Source organism: Terrapene carolina, unplaced genomic scaffold (genome assembly GCF_002925995.2).
Source record: "Terrapene carolina triunguis isolate 2854851 unplaced genomic scaffold, T_m_triunguis-2.0 Scaffold58, whole genome shotgun sequence".
Lineage (NCBI taxonomy): Eukaryota > Metazoa > Chordata > Testudines > Emydidae > Terrapene > Terrapene triunguis.
The window spans coordinates 61114365-61134595 of NW_020664409.1; the positions used below are offsets into that span (position 1 = coordinate 61114365).

General features: G+C 41.9%; 1 protein-coding gene across 1 annotated transcript in view; it reads left to right on the forward strand.

The window, feature by feature from the left end:
- The first annotated feature begins 649 nt into the window (after positions 1-649).
- The window catches only part of HNF4G (hepatocyte nuclear factor 4 gamma), a 75847-nt gene continuing 56265 nt past the window's right edge, over positions 650-20231 (forward strand). Inside the window, exon 1 of the mRNA XM_024197668.2 lies at positions 650-842. The gene's annotated coding sequence lies outside the window, so the exon portion shown is untranslated. The remainder of the gene's footprint in view (positions 843-20231) is intronic.

Genomic DNA, 20231 nt, shown 5'->3' on the forward strand with positions numbered 1-20231 from the left:
GCCATGATGGGGAGTCCTGCCCTGCCTTTGCCCTGCCAGCTCAGCAGGAAGAGCTGGCTTATAGCCCCCTTCAGTACTGCCGCCTTAAATCTGTAAAGGGGATCTTATTGACTAGGTGTTGGAGGGGGCAGTGGGATTCTCCCCAGCAAGGCTGCTGAGCATGTGCAGATCGGAGGGCGGGAAAAGTGCACGCCTTCTAGCATGGCCTTTAAATCCAATCACCTTCTAGCCCCACTGCATGGCTCTATGGAGTGTGGGGGAAGCTTCAGCTGCCAGTGGGGTGAATGGCTGAGTTGGGGGGATGCCCTCTCAGAACAATGGGGCCACTCACCCCACGCCTGCCGGGCTACCCCTCGGTCCGGCGGGGCAAGCAGGAGCACGCCCAGCACGTGTTTGGGGTTTTCGTGCAGCGCTTCTAGCCTCTCGCTCGGCTTCCTGGCCAGGAGCAGCACCTAGGGCCGAGAAAGCCGCTTCCCCCAAGGCGCTGGGGCTGCCCCGCCCGCGGAAAGGGCCCGGGCCGTGGGAGCAGCCGAGCCAGCAGGAGCCGCTTTCAGTTTTCCTTGAAGCGGCTGGTTACTGTTTAACATCCCCACCCACGTTTCAGTTTGTTTAGTAAATCGATCTGATGCTCGGGCTCAGCCTGGTGCCCTGTCGCCATTGAGCAAAGTTAATATCCCCCGCTCGAGCATATGCTAAAGGCTTTGCCAGCGACACCAACTCAGCTCCCGCGGCCTGAGCAGGACAAGGGGCCCCCCGGGAGCCGTTCCCGGGGGATGCTGCCGCCGCCCTGACTTGCCGAGCTGCGACGCGAGAGGCAAGGGAGCCGCAGCTGTGCCCAGCAGGTAAGTTTCACTTGTGAGCAGGGAATAACTGAGCGCCCCTCCCCCGCCACGCCGCTGCCCTCGCTTCGCACATTGCAGCCGGGTTCCCGGCCCAGCGCCCCAAGAGCCGCCGCCGCCGCTGCTGGTTGGCTCGGGCTTCTTGGAAGCGGAGCCAAGTGCAAACGCAAAAAGTGGCTCTGGCTGCGCGAGGGAGAACAATGGTTTCCGGAGGGGGCGGGTCACGTGCCTCTGGGCGAGCTGAAGAAATCCATTTTGGGAGGGTGCCGCTGCAGGTTGCCCGCAAGGCGTTTAACGTGGCGCGCAGGGAGAAAGCAGGAGGGCACTGGGATGTGGAGAGAACGGCCAACGCGTTCCCAAGACTCTACACTAGAATTGCCCTGATAACAAGAGAGGGGAAGCTTTATAAAGGAAATGTGTTACCTTGCTGAGTTCCGGGCCTGAATCTCGTGACCACACGTGAAGTGGGCTGGTTTGTTATTGTAGGGTTGGTGATCACAATGACACTTGGGAATTACGGAGGGCCTTATCAGGGCATTCTAAAGTACACCGATTCTTTTTCAAAGGTAAAAACATTGTCATATAGGGGGAAGAGCAAAGAATTATCTGGATTTCACACCCAGATATCGGGTCCAGTTTTAGGGCCTACCAGTGCCTGTAGTCGAAATGACAGAAGAACAAGTTATGGTGCAGTCTATGATACTCGCTTCCATTCCCGGTAGTTGGCATAGGAAATAGGTTCAAATATTTTATTCAACATATACTGTGCAGCAAAAATAACACCATTCTTCAAGTTAGTTTTCACGTTGACTATGGTCAATAATACTCCATCTCCATGCTAATGTGGAAAATTTCATTATATAGCTATTAAACATTGTCTTTTTTGTACTGTTGATTGTATAATATGTATTTTTGAGTTATTGTCATTTCCCATCTATATTATGAAGCTAATACATTATTTTAAAGCGTCATCCATATTATTAATTGAGTTTCTGAAAACTCATTGTGTGAGCCAGATTGATTGTATTAAACAGTTTTCCAGGTTCCTGAATCTCTTGATTTTAGGATTCACTTAAGAGTCATTGGAGGAAAATATAAAGCATTAAATAATTCCTGTGTCCCTAAAAGTACTATTTTGGAGCTTATGCAACATGCCTAAGAGAAATCCGAAACATTCAATTATATCCAGGTGTTGATAGAATATTATGAACAAGATACTGTTGATTTTTCCTTTTTATTATGAGAAAAATGATGGAAAACCTTTAAAATGGTCTTTTGTAACAGTCTACACTTCCCATCATTTCTCTGTCTCCGAAGGTTTGACAGGAAAAAAGCATTTAAAAAGGCTATTCATTGTCTGGTACTCAGTTCCCTGTCCCTCTCCTCCTCTCTCACTGATGCATACCAGCCCTCCCTGGGGCTTACCTCATACACATAAAAAATATAAGGTGTTGGACAAGATCGTAATGCAGTTATCTTTCTCAGAATGTTATCTTTCATTTTTGCAACTCACACATATGGAGCATATAGTTTCCTCCACTGGCTCTTTAGCACACAGCATAACTTTACCTAAAACTTATTCTTTATAAGCAAGGGGACATTCTGGGCCAAATTCTGTTTTGTTACACTAGTGTAAATCCAGAGTAACTAATAGGCCTAATTCACTGTTTTGCTCCAGCTCTTTTGTGCCACAAAGCCATCTTCCTAACTATACTCTTCAGCATAGGAGTAATCTCCAGGTAATGGGAGCCAACATAGCAGCTCTATGACACCCTCACAAGGTAATCCCCAGTATAGAAGGTGTGGCTAGAGAAAAGGAAACATGATTAGTGTGTGTGTGTGACCTGGCAATTACTTGACCAGTCCCTTACGGATGTGCACAGTCAGACATAAATTATATCAGCCCTGAGGCTGCTCTAATTTCTACTGGAGATTGATTTGGATCCTGACCAGGGTGAGGGTGTCTCAGGGTAGCGTAAAGACATCTTTGCGCCCATGCTTCTTCAGGTCCTATGCCTAAGGAAGGGGGGGTGGCATATCCTATTTGATTTCAGTTGCGTTGCTGTGCACCAATGTAAATGAGAATTTGGATGTCAATTTGCTTGAAGTGACTTGTTCAGAATTTTGGTGAATATATTTGTTTAGCTACCAAACCAATAGCTACTTTAATCTTCTACTGACTTGGTGTATAGGAGCCTGATCCTGTAATGGTTTGAGTACAGTCAGCTCCCATTGCCTCTCTCAGCAGGCACTCAGATTTTTCAGTATTGGGCCTGAAAAAGAGGTCCAATACATATTTTTGGATGTTGCATATTTATATATCCATTATTATATGTTCTTCTACATTTTTTGTTAGATATGCAGAAAACTAAAAGATGTCTTAATCTTTTATTAATTCTTTTATAACATGTAAGATCACCAGTAAAATCAAACTTTTCTTTAAGGTTTCCAAAAATTAGTAACACAGTAACTGGAATTTTTATTAATAACACCTGCTGCAAAAAGGTGGTTCCATCTGGGGAATTTCTGAGTAGTCATTAAAACACTGTGATTTGCTGCTTTTATGAAAAAAAATCTGTTATGTCAAGAATAAGTATGATATGCAGATAGTTAAGTTAAGAATCAATCACTGGTATGATGCTGTCATTCTGAGCCAAATAGATTTTGGTTTGGACCTCTTTAAAGTAAAAGGGACAACTGCACTCCATTTGTTAATTTCTGCACCTGTGCTCTAGACTGTATATTTCATACCCTTTCCCCCCTCTTTCACTCCCTCTGTGCACAATACCATACAGTAATAGAGCCTGTGGATCGGCTATTTGATACCTTACTGGTTAGGCTATTTAGGGATCACACAACCTTAATTTTCAATAGTAGTAAGGGCCCTTTGCTAGCTAGATTTACAGCTTATAAGGTTTTAAAGATCCCTTGATTAATTTCTTTTCACCTGTTATTTAATTGAGCAACTCAGCTGTATGGAAGGCCAAATTTTGCTTCCTAAGTAAGTTCAAAAGCAGGTGAAGAGATCCTGTTTACAGTGACTTTAAGGAGGAAAATGTAGGCAGAGTTGCATATGTTGTCTCTTACACAGCACTGCTTCTTGTTGCTGTCTGATACATAACGTTTGATGGCTACATTGTTCCACTGTTTATATAAACTGTATTAGAAGGTAAAGATGGATATTATTTTGTGACAAATTGTCAATTCTTAACATAGATGGTGATTTTTTTATATCTGTTATAAAAAAGCATTCCATAAGCAAATTGTATTTGTAACATACTGTATGTTATATTTAACAAAGGTAAACACATTACACAGAACTTGTTTGGGGTATGCATTATTCTGAATCACGCCTACATGTTTTACCTTTTTAAAGTATCCTGTATCATTGTAAAATTGGGATGATTTGCATTAACAACCAGAAAGTGTGCTTAATGAGAGCATTTTTGACACATAAGAGATGTTTTAATGCATCCTTCAACCGCTTTGATTCAATTATTTTTCATTTCAAAATTTCAATTAAAAAAACAACTAAAAATCATGTTGGAATAGTGTATATAATGTCATAGATGAAATCTATCAAACTGAAAGGCCCAGGATACATTTTCAAACCTTTTTCAATTGTCAATTTAAGTTAATTGAAAATGAAAGGTCTTGGTTTCAGGATTGGGCCATTGAAATGCAAGCATGCTGCTTTCATTTTGTAGAAGGGCAATCTCCCACCACATAGGTATTTTTAAAAGGTTCATTCATAATTCTCCCTTCGCACTTCTATTGGAAATGACAGAATTCATTATTTTGAGCTCCTGAACTATTTTTCTGCAACTCGGGTGATGAATTGTATGAGATTTAGTTCACAATATGACATGGCAGCCCACAAGATTTTAAAATTCTCAGGGCTAGATCCTTCCCTCTGTGGCACACCATTGGGACAGTCTAGAGCCTTAGTCCAGATCCTCTGCCCCAATCTCCCATGAAGTAACAGGGAAGGATCTCTATCTAGTATTTACAGCAATTCTAAAAAGGGGGCTGGAACTCAGGTTTGGTAATTCACCAGAGCTTTCCAGACAGCTAACACAGGCAGCAGCATCCACTAGCCAGGGGTGCTTTCTGAATATTCAACCACATATTCCCTACTCCATGGTTGCCTTGGGCAGAGGACACCTGCAAATAACTTTGCTCCTACTCGCTATTCCTACTGGGGCAAAATTTGGCTCCAAACTTGTATTTTAATTGAAGTCTTTATTTATATTACAAAAAAGGGCTTCTAATTATTTTACTGCATGTGTGAAAATACCTGACCAAACACAGGGGTGAGTTGGGGGGAGGGGAAGAAGGAAGATGGTCTTACTCTTCTAAGCTCCGCCCACAAAGTAAGCTGTGCCCATATGAGTTGCCAAAGTGAGATACTGCCCACAGTAGTTTGTGCAGTGTTAAAATATGATTGTCTTGCCACTTGCTCCACCAGATTTCTTGAGCTTGCACCCCCTTGGTGAGGGTTGAATATACCCATGGACTCTGCTAGGCTCCTCAGGTTTGGCTCATTCTTGACTGTGGGGGACAAAAACAGTGGTATCTTCCAAACACCACCCCACTTGTGGCACTAAAATGATCCATCACCCAGTAAATTGTGCAGATCTGTGATCCTCAGTTTTCTTTCTTGCATGATATTGAATCGTCTGTTTCTGAGCCCTGCCTAAACTGCCCTGTAAGTGGACAGGGGAACAAAGGTATTCAGTGTCCAAGCCTTTCTGATATGGCTTTTGGTATGTCAGTATTGATTGTTTTATTTCTTATGTGAAATATACCAAACTGACAACTGCCTGGAGAGATTAAAGTCCTCTAGTTCACAGAACAGGTAAAGTGGGGTAGAGCAACAGTACAAATTTGCCTACACTGCCTCACCAACACACTTCATTCTAGGGATGAAGGGGCGAGAAATTCATGTCTGTTGCATCTTTGCTAAGACTGCCGACAAGGATTCCAGGGGTGTTTGTTTTCTCTGTTGCTATTTAGGGTATCAGTTACTAGTTTCTGTTTTGGATGTTTAGATCCCAAAATGCATTGCACTCTTTCTTAAAGAACTATATTTTTAAGAAGCTTTCACTATCTTCTGAGTGTCTTGTCAAAGTTCACTTTTAACATTTTTCTTACTCTTCTGTTGTTGCTTTTGACTTTCATATATTTTTCTATTATTCTTGCTCTTTGCTTTGAGCTTCAGTGAGTTTCTGTATTAATATTAAACATATAACTGTAACACGTGGTTTAAGTGAACTTGTAGACACATTTTTTAGCCTCAAACAGATTTGAACTGCCAGAACTTGTTCTAACATACATTGGCACTAGAGTATCATAACAGGAATAATTTTGGCCATGACAATGCTGTTGACAAAAGAAATAATAAGAACAAAGACAAGAGATACCATCAGCTTCAGCATCAGATTCTGCTTATTGTTTTAGAATCTTGTAGATAAATAAATAACCCCATCACAAAGATGTACTTAGACTTAAGTCAATACAAGGAAAGTCTAGTCATTATATCAAAAGGAAAAGGAATATACACAAAAGTGGAACAGAAGGTCCTGTATTAGAATTTGCACAGAAGATGATACAGATGAGAAATGACTGGAAAAATAGGGGGGTGAGGGTTAAGGATGGGATGAAGGATTTAGTGATGTGAAAATGTGGAATTCAATTTGTTTATTCTACCTAGCTTCTGGATACAAAATGATATTTTGGAGTGAACTTTTTCTATTTTTATTTTTTAGTGTGGTAGAATTAGGACCTACTTTCAAATTATTCACAACATATTTAAAACAAACTGACTTGATATTCTGCTATCTTTTATCAATTTATTAATATTATTTAACATTGAATATAGCACCGTAGAGTATAAAGCTATTATCCTTGCCCTGAGGAATGATCTAATCTAGATTAGAAACAGGAGTTGAGGGCACTCGGCACTTCACAGGATCAGGCCTTATTAAGAGGATGAGCACCCCATAGAACTAAAGGGTATTTTTTTTAATGGTTGGTGGTTTCTTTGGTAAATTCTAGTATTTGTGGGGAAATGGCAAATTGGCTGCCTTGGAGAATGAGAACCTCTATTTGTAAGGTAGATACAGCATAGGCAGGAACAGTGCAAGTTTCTTCATACTGCTCCAAACTATGCCTCAGTCCTCAGATGGAAAGGCCAAGACGGTAATTCAATCTTCATGCTGACAGTCCTTCTTCACCCTGCTGTGACTGCCAACAAAGGAAAATGTAATGGTGCATTTTATGATTTGGACACTTGTCCACAAGAAACTTGACTGAGATCAGCAACTCAATTTAAATTTTCAACAATATGTTGGCTAATAGCAAAATTTGAGAACAAGCAATTCTACTCTAGTATTGTTTTTTTCAATAGGAAGGCAATAAAGGCCCCTTTAAAAAAAATGAAGAAATATGGGAAACTTTAAATCAGTAAATTTATAGCCCAAGGACAAGGAGGCACTAAGTGGGTTACTAAAAGCAGGAAGCAGCTGAAAAAGGAATTCAAATTTTAACAAAAATTTCACCATGAGTTTTGTACGTATACAATTTAATAGTTTTTATCTCCTTTTACTCTAATAGGTCAAGTAATTTATTTCCTGAGATGTATTTGAAGTTGAAAAAAATAAGCTCGAAAATGAAATACGCTGCCAGTACCCTGGCAAAGATCACTCCAAGTATGTATGGTATCACACAGAGTCAAATGAATGTTTTAAAATTAAGTTATATAATGTAGCAAAATCCTTGGCAGGAAGAAAATGAGCACAGCTCAGACTGGTTCACAGAATAACAACAGCCTACTGCAGCAAATAGTTTAACCCTTGGCACTCTACACCTTTAGTTGCTTCACATTTTAGGCTAGACCCATTATTTCCCACCAAGGTAGTAGCTAATCATCATATAACAGCTGTAGCCAAGTATGTGCCTAATTGTTAAAATCCTCATGACGTTAAGGTGATTCAGAAGTCAGTCAAGACCATGTAGGTAAATGGACATGCAAAGGTTGTTGACCATTTGGTACCAACATGCCGGAGAAGGCCTGGAAGAGTGGCTCTGCTCTGAAGAGTGACTATAAAAATGGCATTTTCTTATTCAGTGGCTGTGATCTCTGTGGGTAATCAAAGTAATAGCTTTTATATTTTATCATCAGTCTGTGGAAAAACGTCTTCTCCCACTCAGGTCGATGTGATTGAGGGGAAAAGCCCTAGTCATCTCTAGGTCTGACCAAACAGTCCAATAACAAAGAGCCCCGAAGGAGGGTTGTATGGTACACTTTTGTATACAGACTATATCTGTAAGATTAAGCCCTGTCCCACAACTACAGTTCATTTAACTGTGGATGAGCACAGAAGCCCCATTATCATCACCTAGATGAAGAACCTGACTTACCGTGTAGTCCTTCAGTGAGATAGAGGGCATTTTCTCAGGCACTGGGGAAGCTGTCTTACTTGATAATAACTTTACTTTCCACAGTAACTATTCAGGATTTCTTAATTTTCAATTATGATTTCCTCCTCATCAAATGAGGATAATGGTGTCTTTAAGGGACTAAATTCTCTTGCTTCATGACTTACCTATGATCTGATATCCTATCTCCTAGAACTGGAAGGGACCTTGAAAGGTCATTGAGTCCAGCCCCCTGCCTTCACTAGCAGGACCAAGTACTGATTTTGCCCTAGATCCCTAAGTGGCCCCCTCAAGGATTGAGCTCACAACCCTGGGTTTAGCAGGTCAATGCTCAAACTACTGAGCTATCCCTCCCCCCAAGCCCTCTGATCCTATTGCCATTGAAGTCCAAACTCTAAGTGACTTCAGTTGGAACAGGATTGGCCCCTAAGATGAACACAGGCCCAATGCAAGTCTTTTGTAGTGGCAGTTACTATAAAGGGACTGTAGTTTGCAGAGAACAAGCATTGTCTGAGGAACTGGCTGTATATACAGGCTCATCCTTCAGTTTTGTGAGGGAATTAGGAACCTTAAGAAACAATCCAGGCTAATGGGCCATATTAAGAAAGAAGTTGCATGTATATAGATTTTGAGAAGACCAAAGGACCTAGGTGTATGTGAAAACACTAAAGGGACCAGAAATGCCTGCCAGTAAGAATGCATTTTTGCGAGGATAATATGTGAGTATTTTTTTGGCGCTAGAGTTGGTACACTGGTGTAGACTAAGCACAAGCATTTTTACCAGCATGTAACTGTTCCTGCACATAGGTTACAGTTACATAGGCTTGGTCTACACTTACCCCCCCAAGTCGAAGTAAGGTACGCAAATTCAGCTACGTGAATAACGTAGCTGAATTCGACATACCTTACTTCGAACTTACCGCGGTTCAGACGCGGTCCACACGCGGCAGGCAGGCTCCCCGTCGACTCCGCGGTACTCCTCTCGTTGAGCTGGAGTACCGCAGTCGACGGGGATCACTTCCTGGTTCGATTTATCGCGTCCAGACCAGTGTAGACCAGCCCATAGTTTATAGCAATAATGTAATTCCACTGGTGCTGAAAAACAATGACAAATTTTCCTAGTGTAGATAAGGTATGAGAGTCAGTGTTTGTCTGAATTCTGCATTATCCGTAGTTGGGGGTAAAACTGGTGGATAATATGAAATTGCTAGTTGCTTGCCTTCTCACACTGATACAAAACATTTAATTCTGATATTAGTATCTGACATAGTCAGCAGGGCCTGCTCCAGCATTTCTGCCACCCCAAGCAAAAAAAAAAAAAAAAAAGCCGCGATCGGCGGCGGCAGGTCCTTCGCTCCTAGAGGGAGTGAGGGACCTGCCGCCCCCGAATTGCCGCACATGCCGCCCCTTTCCCTTGGCCGCCCCAAGCACCTGCTTGTTAAGCTGGTGCCTGGAGCCGGCCCTCATAGTCAGATCCCTGTTTAAATCGTTATCTGCTAGCAGCTTGAAATGTGTACGTTGTGGGTGTGAGATTCATCAGTACGTTCAGAGCTTTCATGCATGCCTGTTTGTTTATTGTGTGTGTCTTCTAGACTAATACAGTACATAGCCTTACTTCAACAGGCAGATTTGCATATATACACATACTAATGTATTATTGTAATACATATATCTCATGAAATGTATTGTATTTTTCTAATAAAATAAGTTATTTTTTTATATACTTGAATGATAGGAAGGTAGGATGAAAATTGAAAAAAAAAATACTTTTTCTAAAACCCGGGATTTAAACAGAAAACGAAGGGGCTTAAGTATGCTTTATAAATATGGTGATGTCTATTTTTCAGTGTGTTGAGATGTGCAGCAGTACCAAACCATATGCAGGAATATCTAGTTATGCTTATAAGAAAAAAGATATTATTTTTAGTAAATGTTTGATTATTACCACAAAGTTACTTAAAACTGATGCATTTTTAAATTATATGCATATCTATGCTCTATTAGAGTCAGTAAAATGCCATGTTTTACCTTAAAACCCTATTTTTGTTTACCCAACTGATTTTTATTTTTAAGAATGAGTCTCTACCAAAATGATAACGGAGACAATAAAAATCTCATATTTTGGGACTCTTAAATCAGGGTTTAAAATAAGTAAACCCTGGCTGAGCTGGTTGGATAATCTGGTACTTGGTAACATACCTCTCAATTTTACCTCATTTCTAGGGACATCATTTATTTTAATCCCAAAATGATCTCTGTTCAACATAAATTAGATATCCCATGATTTTCATTGTTGACAATTATTTACATCGACAATAAAGAATCATAAAGCTGAGGTGGCAGAGTTATTGAAGGAACAAATCCTACAGCATTTTAAGTTTCCTGCGTGTTTTTGTGTTTCCTTATTTTGTCACACATTTGGGCCCTAGCACACTTGAGTGTTCTAAGCAGTGTTGAGCTTTCCACAGTTCACATACACTTCCCAAAGAGGAAAACAAATCTACAGGGTTATAATTTAAAAAGAGCACCCTTAATTAATGTGATGTTAAATTTTTCTACAAATATTTTTCCATTGACTGACAGCTACAATCATACCTAAATAGTCTTGTCATAGTTGACTCAAGCTGTACGTGTGTGACAGTCACTTTAGGAATTGGCACACCTCTACCCCGATATAACGCTGTCCTTGGGAGCCAAAAAATCTTACAGTGTTATAGGTGAAACCGTGTTATATCGAACTTGCTTTGATCCGCCGGAGCGCGCAGCCCCGCCCTCCCGGAGCTCTGCTTTACTGTGTTATATCCAAATTCGTGTTGTATCGGGTCGCGTTATATTGGGGTAGAGGTGTATTAAGAAATAGGTAAGGTGTACAGCTACTTATAGGATATTTTTTGTGTGGCATAAGCTGGTCATAGATACCTGACTGGTTTTGAGCAGTCAGTCAGCCTTTGCAGGGAAGATGGAGAAAGTAGCAACTTGTTAGCAGCAGCATGAGAAACTGCAGAATGCCATGTTGTTCCTATTCTGGCAGAACGGTGCTGCTATCAGCTGCGCTAGAACTGCTGCTGAGTGCCCACTTCAGAAAAGGAAGGGAAGGGATCCAGGAGGAATGCTGGAGGAGAATTTTTTCCATATTTTGTCTCCTGGTTCCAGTCACAACCTCATTCCCTGCCCTTTGAATGCAAGGTTTGTTCAAGGCTCCTGCCAACATTTGTTGTAGCCTGGCCATAACTGAGTGGGCAAAAGTGGGTCTGTGGCACCAACAGTACAGAAATGAGCTGGCTAAGCAGAAGTGCGTGCATTGTACCCTTTCCAAGGGTGTAGCAGGGGCCACACTGTCTGTGATAGTGTGAGGGGGGACCCAAGGAGACCAGTGGTAGACCAGAGAAGTATAGGAAACAGAGAGGAATTTGAGAGAAATCAGATCAAAGAGACTGGAGCAAGCCTACTGAGTGTTTTAAAAATCAGGAAGACCTTTTTAACTTGGATCTTGAAATGAATGGGGAGCCAGTGGAGTCATTTTAGGATGGCAGTGATATAGTTGTGATTCTTTGTACATGTGAGAGGGTGACTAACAGCAGTCTGTTCATGCTGAAGTCGGGGAGCTTGGGTTTGGAGGCCACAGAATTACAATAGTCAGGGTGAACGGAGTTGAAGGCAGAGATGGAGGCAAGTGGTGTTCAAGTGCAATGTTCCAGGAATGCAGAAAGCAGATTTGCAAGCAGAGGAGATGTGGGAAGAGAAGAAAAGGTCAAGCATGACACTAGCATTACAGAGAGTGGAAGCAAATCAAAAAGACGAGAAGAGAAATAAAGGAGATGAAACTGTTTTGGGACACACATCTGATACATTTTGTCACAGGAAGCTGAAAGGAAGCCATACATTTATTTGAATTGGACAGGAAGAGGGTGGAGAGAGAGAGAATATATATGTATAGTTGATAGTCATCAGAGCAAAAGCAATGGTTAAAATTATAGGAAGAGCATTGATGGCTGCAGTTGAAATGTCCAAGAAAAGTTAGTAAGATAATGATCAGAAGAGACAAGGTACATAGGCAGAGGCGGATTATGGGTTTGTAGGGCCCTGGGCAAGAGCAAGTGGGGGGGGGCCTCCCCACCCCTTCCGCCTGCAGTCCTCCCGGCACTCCTGCCAGAGAGCTGGGTTGGGGCAAGGGGGCTACCCCACCTACCCAGTGCTCCTGCCAGAGAGCTGGGTCGGGGCGCGGGGTCTTCCCCCACTGCACAGCGCTCCTGCTGGGGAGTGGGGTTGGGATGCGAGGGCTTCCCCTGCTCCCCAACTGGAGTGGCAGGTGAGGGGACAAGCCCCCCCCCCACTGACCCCGCTCCGCGGCAGGAGCACCAGGCAGGTGGGCGGAACGGGTTGGGCTGCGGGGGTGCCCATTTTTCTAGGGGCCCCCCAATTGACCAGGGCCCCTGGGCACAGACCGTGTTAGCCTAGTGGCTAATCCACCACTGTACATATTCAAGAGGAAAAAGACTGAGAATCCCTTGCAGGGCTCCACAGTGGAGGAGGAATCACCACCAGATGAAAACCAAATACCCAGCAATGAACAATTGCCAATTTCCTGATGAAGCAGTAACAAAGGATGTATGCTGTAAAATTGAGAAAAATCTATACAATACAAAGAGACGGAAGTCTGCATTTGTGTGGAAGAGAGACATCATCAATATGTAGCATACTGCTAAGTCTGCTGGCCTTGATTCTCCATTGGGTTACACCAATGGAGTCACTCCAGTGTAAAACTGGTATAAGAATGGAAAATTACCCTAAATATGATTTTAGGCTGACATAAATCCACTGATGTCAATAGAGATATGCCAGTGTAAAACAGTACAACAGTGTGAGGAATCAGGCCCTTCATTTGCCATTAACTCATAATCAGTGTGCAGAACAGTGAGTTTAATTCACTGCTAACTGTCATACGGTGCTGTCAAGGCTGTATCCCCACTTTGAACTTTAGGGTTCAAATGTAGGGGCCTGCATGAAAACTTCTAAGCTTATCTACCAGCTTAGCTTTGGTCCGCTGCCACCATCACAAGAATTCCCTCCCTGGGAAGCCTTGAGAAACCTTTCACCAATTCCCTGGTGAACACAGACCCAAACCCCCTTGGATCTTAAAACAAGGAGAAATTAACCATCCCCCCTCCTTCCTCCCACCCTCCTTTCACCAACTCCTGGTGAATACAGATCCAAACCCCCTTGGATCTTAAAACAAGGAGAAATCAATCTGGTTCTTAAAAAAGAAGGCTTTTAATTAAAGAAAAAGGTAAAAATCATCTCTGTAAAATCAGTATGGAAAATAGCTTACAGGGTAATCAAACTTAAAGAGCTCAGAGGACCCCCCTCTGTCTTAGGTTCAAAGTACAGCAAACAAAGATACACACTCTGGTAAAAAGGTACATTTACAAGTTGAGAAAACAAAGTAAATCTAAGACGCCTTGCCTGTCTTTTACTTACTAGTTTGAAATAGGAGAGACTTGTTTAGAAAGATGGGGAGAACCTGGATTGATGTCTGGTCCCTCTCAGTCCCAAGAGCGAACCACCCCTTAAAACAAAGAGCACACACAAAAGCCTTTCCCCCCCCCAAGATTTGAAAGTATCTTGTCTCCTTATTGGTCCTTGGGGTCAGGTGTCAGCCAGGTTACCCGAGCTTCTTAACCCTTTACAGGTAAAAGGATTTGGAGTCTCTGTACACAGAGAGCTGTTACCCTTCCCTTAATAGTTATGACAGGTGCAATTAAAATATTTGGCTGGGATGGCACAGCGTACATCAGCACTGAATTTGATATGAAACATACACTGTGTAGAGCAATGTTTCTCATCCTTTTTGATACCAGGAACTGTCTGGCTGCTTTCCAAAACTATCCTGGACCATTTGAGAGGGGGAGAAAAAAAAAAAGAACAGTATTTCACTGGTATTTTTGCTGTTTTTTTTCAGTATTGCCAGGCATTCTTTTTTTGTACTATCTGCATGTAAGGCATTTCTTACTTGCTTACCAACACAGGGCCACTACTCCAGCTCTATTTATTTGTTAAAATAAAGTCCAGTTCAACCAGTTATGTGATATGAAATTGTTAACCTGATTTTTAAACATTGTTTCAAATGAAGGGTACCAATAATTTTGTCTACAACTGTATATCTCATTTTGTACATTAGAGATAATTCCGTTGATTTAATTTTAAAAAATAATAAAAAATCAGATGGGTCACTCACCATTCTGTTAATGAGATATTTGTGCCTGTCTTGTAGACACAAGTCTTTCAATCTTGGGATGAATGTTTGAGAAGGATACTAGGAACGTATTTCCAATGCGCAACCATTTGCGGTATTTTGTTTTCATTGCAGTCATCACTGAAAATCCAGTTTCATAGAGATCTGTGGCATGGAACAGGAGCAAAGTTTTGATAACAAGTTCACGGAGTTGTGAGTATTCACTTCTGACTTTGAGCCTGAAAATAGGTAGAGTTACTTCATGAAACTGTAACTTCAGAACCCTCATCACTTGACAGTTCCAGCAACTTGTCCTCCAATGATGGTGACAGAGAGGTCTCAGTTTCTAGAGAGGAGAAAGGATCACAAGGTGCCCATTGCTTTCCTTTCTGTGGATCAGAGTCTGATGGGAAATAGTTCTTGAACTTTTGGAGAGTTGATTTTAGATGGGATGCAATTATTTCATGTAGGAGAGGCAGATCCACGTCTTTACTGTCATCAATAGCCAGAAATGCAAAAGATGGAAACATGTCATAACAGTTGCACCCAACTCTCTCTTACCAGAGTTAGAGCTTTTTTTTTTAAAGGTTGTGATCTTGTCAGCCAATCCAAAAATACTCGACATACTTTCCCGCATAGAGAGATTGAGCTGATTGAAGTGATCAAATATATCTGCCAAATATGCAAGCTTGGCGAGCCATTGTAAGTCCTGAAAGTATGCTGCCGGAGGAGACTTCTTTTGAGACAGAAAGGCTTCCAGTTCACATTGCAGTTCATACCCTCGATTTAATACTTTGCCATGGGATAACCACTGCACTTCAGCGTATAAGAGAAAATGATGGTATTTGGACCCCATTTCTTCACACATTGTAGCAAAGATGTGAGAATTGAGTCCATTTGCTTTCACTAAATTCACAATTTTAACAACTATACAGAGGACATCATTAAGCTCTCGAACCAATTTCTTGACTGCCAAGACCTTTTGATGAATGAAGCAGTGTTCCATCACTCTCGCCACTAAACCTGAATGTCTCCATGTCATTGCGGCCGCTCTGTTAGTGCAAATTCCAGTGCAGCAGACCCACTGAAGTCCATGTCCTGTGACATACTTGTAGGACCCAGAAGATTACAGCACCTGTTGTGTTATCTGGCAGTTTTTCACAGCAGAGTAGATCTTAGTGAAATGCGCATTAATAGGCATCAAAAAATGCTGTGTCAGAAAAGTCCATTGACTCATCCAACTAAATTGCAGACGAGCTTGACATTCTGACCCTTTCTATCAACTGAGCTTCAATATCTTCTGCTATATCAGTGATTTGACATGAGACAGTATCATTTAACAGTAGAATGCAACTCACTTTTTTGGCAGCTGAATCACCCAAGACTTTGCAATGGGCATCTATTACGGAAGGCATGATTAGTTCTTCATCAACTGTAAATGGCAGTTTGCATTTAGCTGTGTGTAGGGACAGCAGATATGATGCTTTTAACACACCTTCATTTGATGTTACAGCGGTGTGCAGTAGTTTCTTTTGCCCCTTCACTTCATCCCACTTCCTTTGGAAGAATTCCACTGCTTTTCTTTTAAATTTGGATGCTTGGTTTCAAGGTGTCGAATCATTTTTGAACGTTTCATAGCATTATTGCTCAGAGTCATGCCACACACAAAACAGAGTTTTTAGGCATTCTGCATCCTCACTTGCAATGAACCCATACTTCCGACAAATCATATCATTAATTGAAGGCCGAACGTTTCCTTTTCTTTTCTAACCCTTCTTCGTTACCATGTATGGAGTCACCCACATCTCTATTATATTTTTCTGAACTTTTGTTAGTTCAAAAAAATCAATCCAGAGTTAACTGCTTTGACAATGACATTGTCTGGTTTAGCTGAGGTAAAAGTTTTACTGGGACTTAAATTTCACTAACCACTTTCTGTTAACTACTTCCTTCCAACAAATGTACGCGAACATCCTTTGCATCTCAGCACCATGGCAACGGATGTCAATCCAGTCGGTTTGTTTGTTTATTTATTATTTTTTAATGTTCAGAAATAATTGAATCAATATAGTGATGTAAAATATAAGTACATGTAAGCACGGTCTGAATGAACCCTGACAGCTATCTGGGAGGGGGAGAGACTTCAGGAGCAAATTATATTTACATGAACACACCTACTCTGCCAAGATATCCAGCAGATAGAGCAATGTTGCTCAAAGTGATCAACTTTGGCTGGTGTTGGGTTACAAATTACTGAATGCGGGGTAGTGAAATGTTATCAATGTTGTTGTCTTTATTGCATGAATAAAGGGGAGCAGAAGTGTGCTTAACCTGTCCCAAATAAGAGGGCCACCCTCAGTTGAAAGACCTCGTTAAGCCAGGGGCTCAAATGCCAGACCCCTTTGAACGTAAGAGGGGTGGGGACAGGTGTTCCAGCCAGGAGGGGTGGACTTTCCCTAAGGATCCTCCGGTCTGGTTTAACCAGTTCCTCCCCACTGTTGAAAGATAGAGCTAAATAGTTATTTATTAGTTTGTTATTTTAAGTGCTTAAATGAGAGCTGAAATTACTTGTGGTGGGACAGCATTTCTGCCTAGCCTGCTAAACGCTGAACACCACTAAGAGCTGACAATCACTAAGAGACTGATGTGTGGAGGTCACAGAAGAGAGGCAGGTGGCAGCACAAGGTAACTGACAGTTGGCCAGCGGGAGTGGCGATCAGTCAGCCAGTAGGAGCAGCGAGCAGGTGGCCGGCAGGAGCAGTGAACAAGTGGCCGGCAGGAGCAGAACAAATAGCTGGCGGCGTGGCCAGCAGAGAGGAACCATAGTTGGCAGGGTGGCCAGCCAGAGCAAGTGCTCAGATGGCGGAGCAAGCAAGGTGTCTTTTTCCCCAGGTGGGAGGTGAACTCAGATGCACCTCTGAACTCTGGGTCCTCACTGCCCAAGGACAACCACTGTGAGTGGGGTGTGGTGAGGGAGCAGGGGGAGCACAGAAAAGGAACTTTTGGTGGTAGAACTCAAGAACATGAGGCAGAAGACACTGCCCCATGCACTTTGGGGTGGGTGTCCTGCTCACAGTTTTATGATTATGAATCCTGCTTGTGGCATTTTCCTAATGAATGTCGGGTGACTTCCCTTCTTTCATTAAAAGTTTCTTTTCTACACTCAGACTCTGTTCTTGCAAGTGGGGATGTATTGCCTCTCAGAGGTGCCCAGGGGTGGTGTGTAATTTTCCCAGGGTACTGGGTGGGGGCTCGAGCCGGTTCTGTGTTGTATTGTTGAAAAGGAGCCCCTAGATATTGAACCTAGCCTTGGTTGCTGCCGGCTCAAACCTGGCTGAAGGGTTACATACAAAAATATTTTAAATATTAATATCCTGTGTCAGGGAAATATCAGGGACTGGCAAGGAGGTCCATGGAGCAGTTGTTGAGAAACACTGGTGTAGAGTCAGCGACTTGACCTTTACTGTACTTAATGGCAGGCACCACTGTCAGATCAAATATTTACTAACTGTAATGTAATTGTAATGTGGGCTTTAATGGATCCTTTGCTCAAAACTTCTTAAGCATGTACACATGCAGTGGCACACATCCAGTACATAAGTGTTTTATTTTTAGTGCTTTACAGTTAACCATAAGATTCTCTTTAAGGGAAACCCACATGAGCAAGTCCTAAGAGTGAATGCTTTTTATTGGCAGTCCCCTTTCTGGTTACTAGAGTTGTTTTGTATCTGATGCACTTTATAACAAACACAACTCAGGCAAGCACAATGGGGCTCTGGACTCTCAATGTTACCCTAATACAAATAACTACCACTAATGATAATCATGGTCCAATGGCAACAGTTTTGCCAGGTGAGCAAAAGGATGCTTTTTCAGCGATTCAAATTAAAAGGACCCGTGCTAAGTCTATCTCAGCTGGAAATTGCTTTTTGTAGATTTCATGGCAAGCAGCATTGTTCAATTGTGCCAAGTTGCAGCTAGCATTGACGCCACACTATTCCTCAGAATGTCTGATTTTGATTAACACTTTCCCACTCAGCAATGGCAAAGATGGCATAATCCTCCTCTAGATCCCAGGATTGGTTGTGGTCTACCGTCTCATTTGTGATTTTTTTTTTTTCTTTTTCATTTTGTTTGAGATTGAATTTGAGAGAGAGCTTTGTTCTGGACAGCAACTTATGGCAGTGGGCTGAAGAGATGAGATTTCACTGAATCATCAAACTAATACACAAACAGAAAATATGTGAAAATTGAAATGGCAAGGTAGAGTGGCTTGGTTGTTGAGGTAGATAAAATAACTACGTTCTCAGGGAAATGAGGTAGGGATTTTTTTTTCTGAACTAGCTTTAGCTTGAACTGCAATAGTTGATGTAGAAAGGATAAACATCATACAACTTCATGAAAATAGAAATAAATATTTGTCACCCTTTCTTTCATTATTTTGTGCTTAAGAATCTGCAGTTTTGTGATCCTCAGCCCAATGAAAATAAAACTACTATCCAATGTGTGTACAGACAATTTAAGGAAGCAAATATATATAATATACACACACACACACATATATATGTGTGTAATCCTTTACTCACTATGGAACTTTGCCACCAAACAGTTTTTGATGTTGGAATGCACAGAAAAATCAGGAATACACTGAGAAATCAATGTCTCTTGCCAGTTTTTTTTAATGAGAAGAATAATGTATTTATTTTTCTTCCTTTACCCTTTGGAATCACTGAGGCAAGTTGTAACTGATCTTAGCAATTTAAAGTATCTCTTTGTGACTAGAAGAATAAAGTCAGCTTGGAGTAAACATTGCTGTGCTCTAGCAATGACACAGACATACCATATTGAGCTATAATAGCCAGAAAGGCTGACAGAGCTTGCATGTGTCAAAGTTAGCTGTCTATCCCCACTCTAGTCTGACTAGGAGCAGGGGAGCTACTTAGTTGTCAGTTAGCAAGGGGTTAACTTCAGTGCTGCTTCCTCCTCCTCTGGCTCAAGTACTCAGGGGGAAGCTATAAGTGTGATGACTTGGGGGCAGACGGAGAATACTTTTGGGAACGTTGGACTTCACCTCAGTGCCCAAGATTGGCCTGGATCCTAGCTGGGGAGTCTTGTTTCAGGGCTTGAGCCAAAGCCTACTGAAGTCCATGGAAAGATTCTCATTGACTTTGGGCTTAGTATCAGACCCATAAAGTTTAGTTTTTGAGGAAAAAGACCTTGTTGATGGCAACTGTTTTTCTACTAAGTTATTCCAGTGGTTTACACCCAATAAGAGATGTACTTTTTGATTTGTTCTGTTTAATTTTTAAATTCACTTGTATTTGCTCCTTCAGTTCCCTATGTAACCATGTCTTCAAAACCACATTGGGACAGATTCTCTTTACTTTTCCCATCACTGTTCAGCTGACATAAAATAGCCAGAATTTCACTCCCAACTATCCGGTTGAGAATTGTTCCAGCATTCAGGAGCACGCCGATGGCCATAAAAATGAGGTAACTAGTTCCTACCCTAGTTTCCTACCCACAAAGACATAGGGGGTGTCCTGGGGCATGACAGAGTGCACTATGCCAGTTCACAACTGGCATATGGTCCTTTGGGGGCTATAACACGCAGTTGTAAGTTAGATCAGTCTTCAGGCTTGTGATGGGGCAACCTTTGCTCCCATCTTCTTTGCTCTCACACAGACTACTCAGAGACCTTCCTTTTATAGATGCCACGG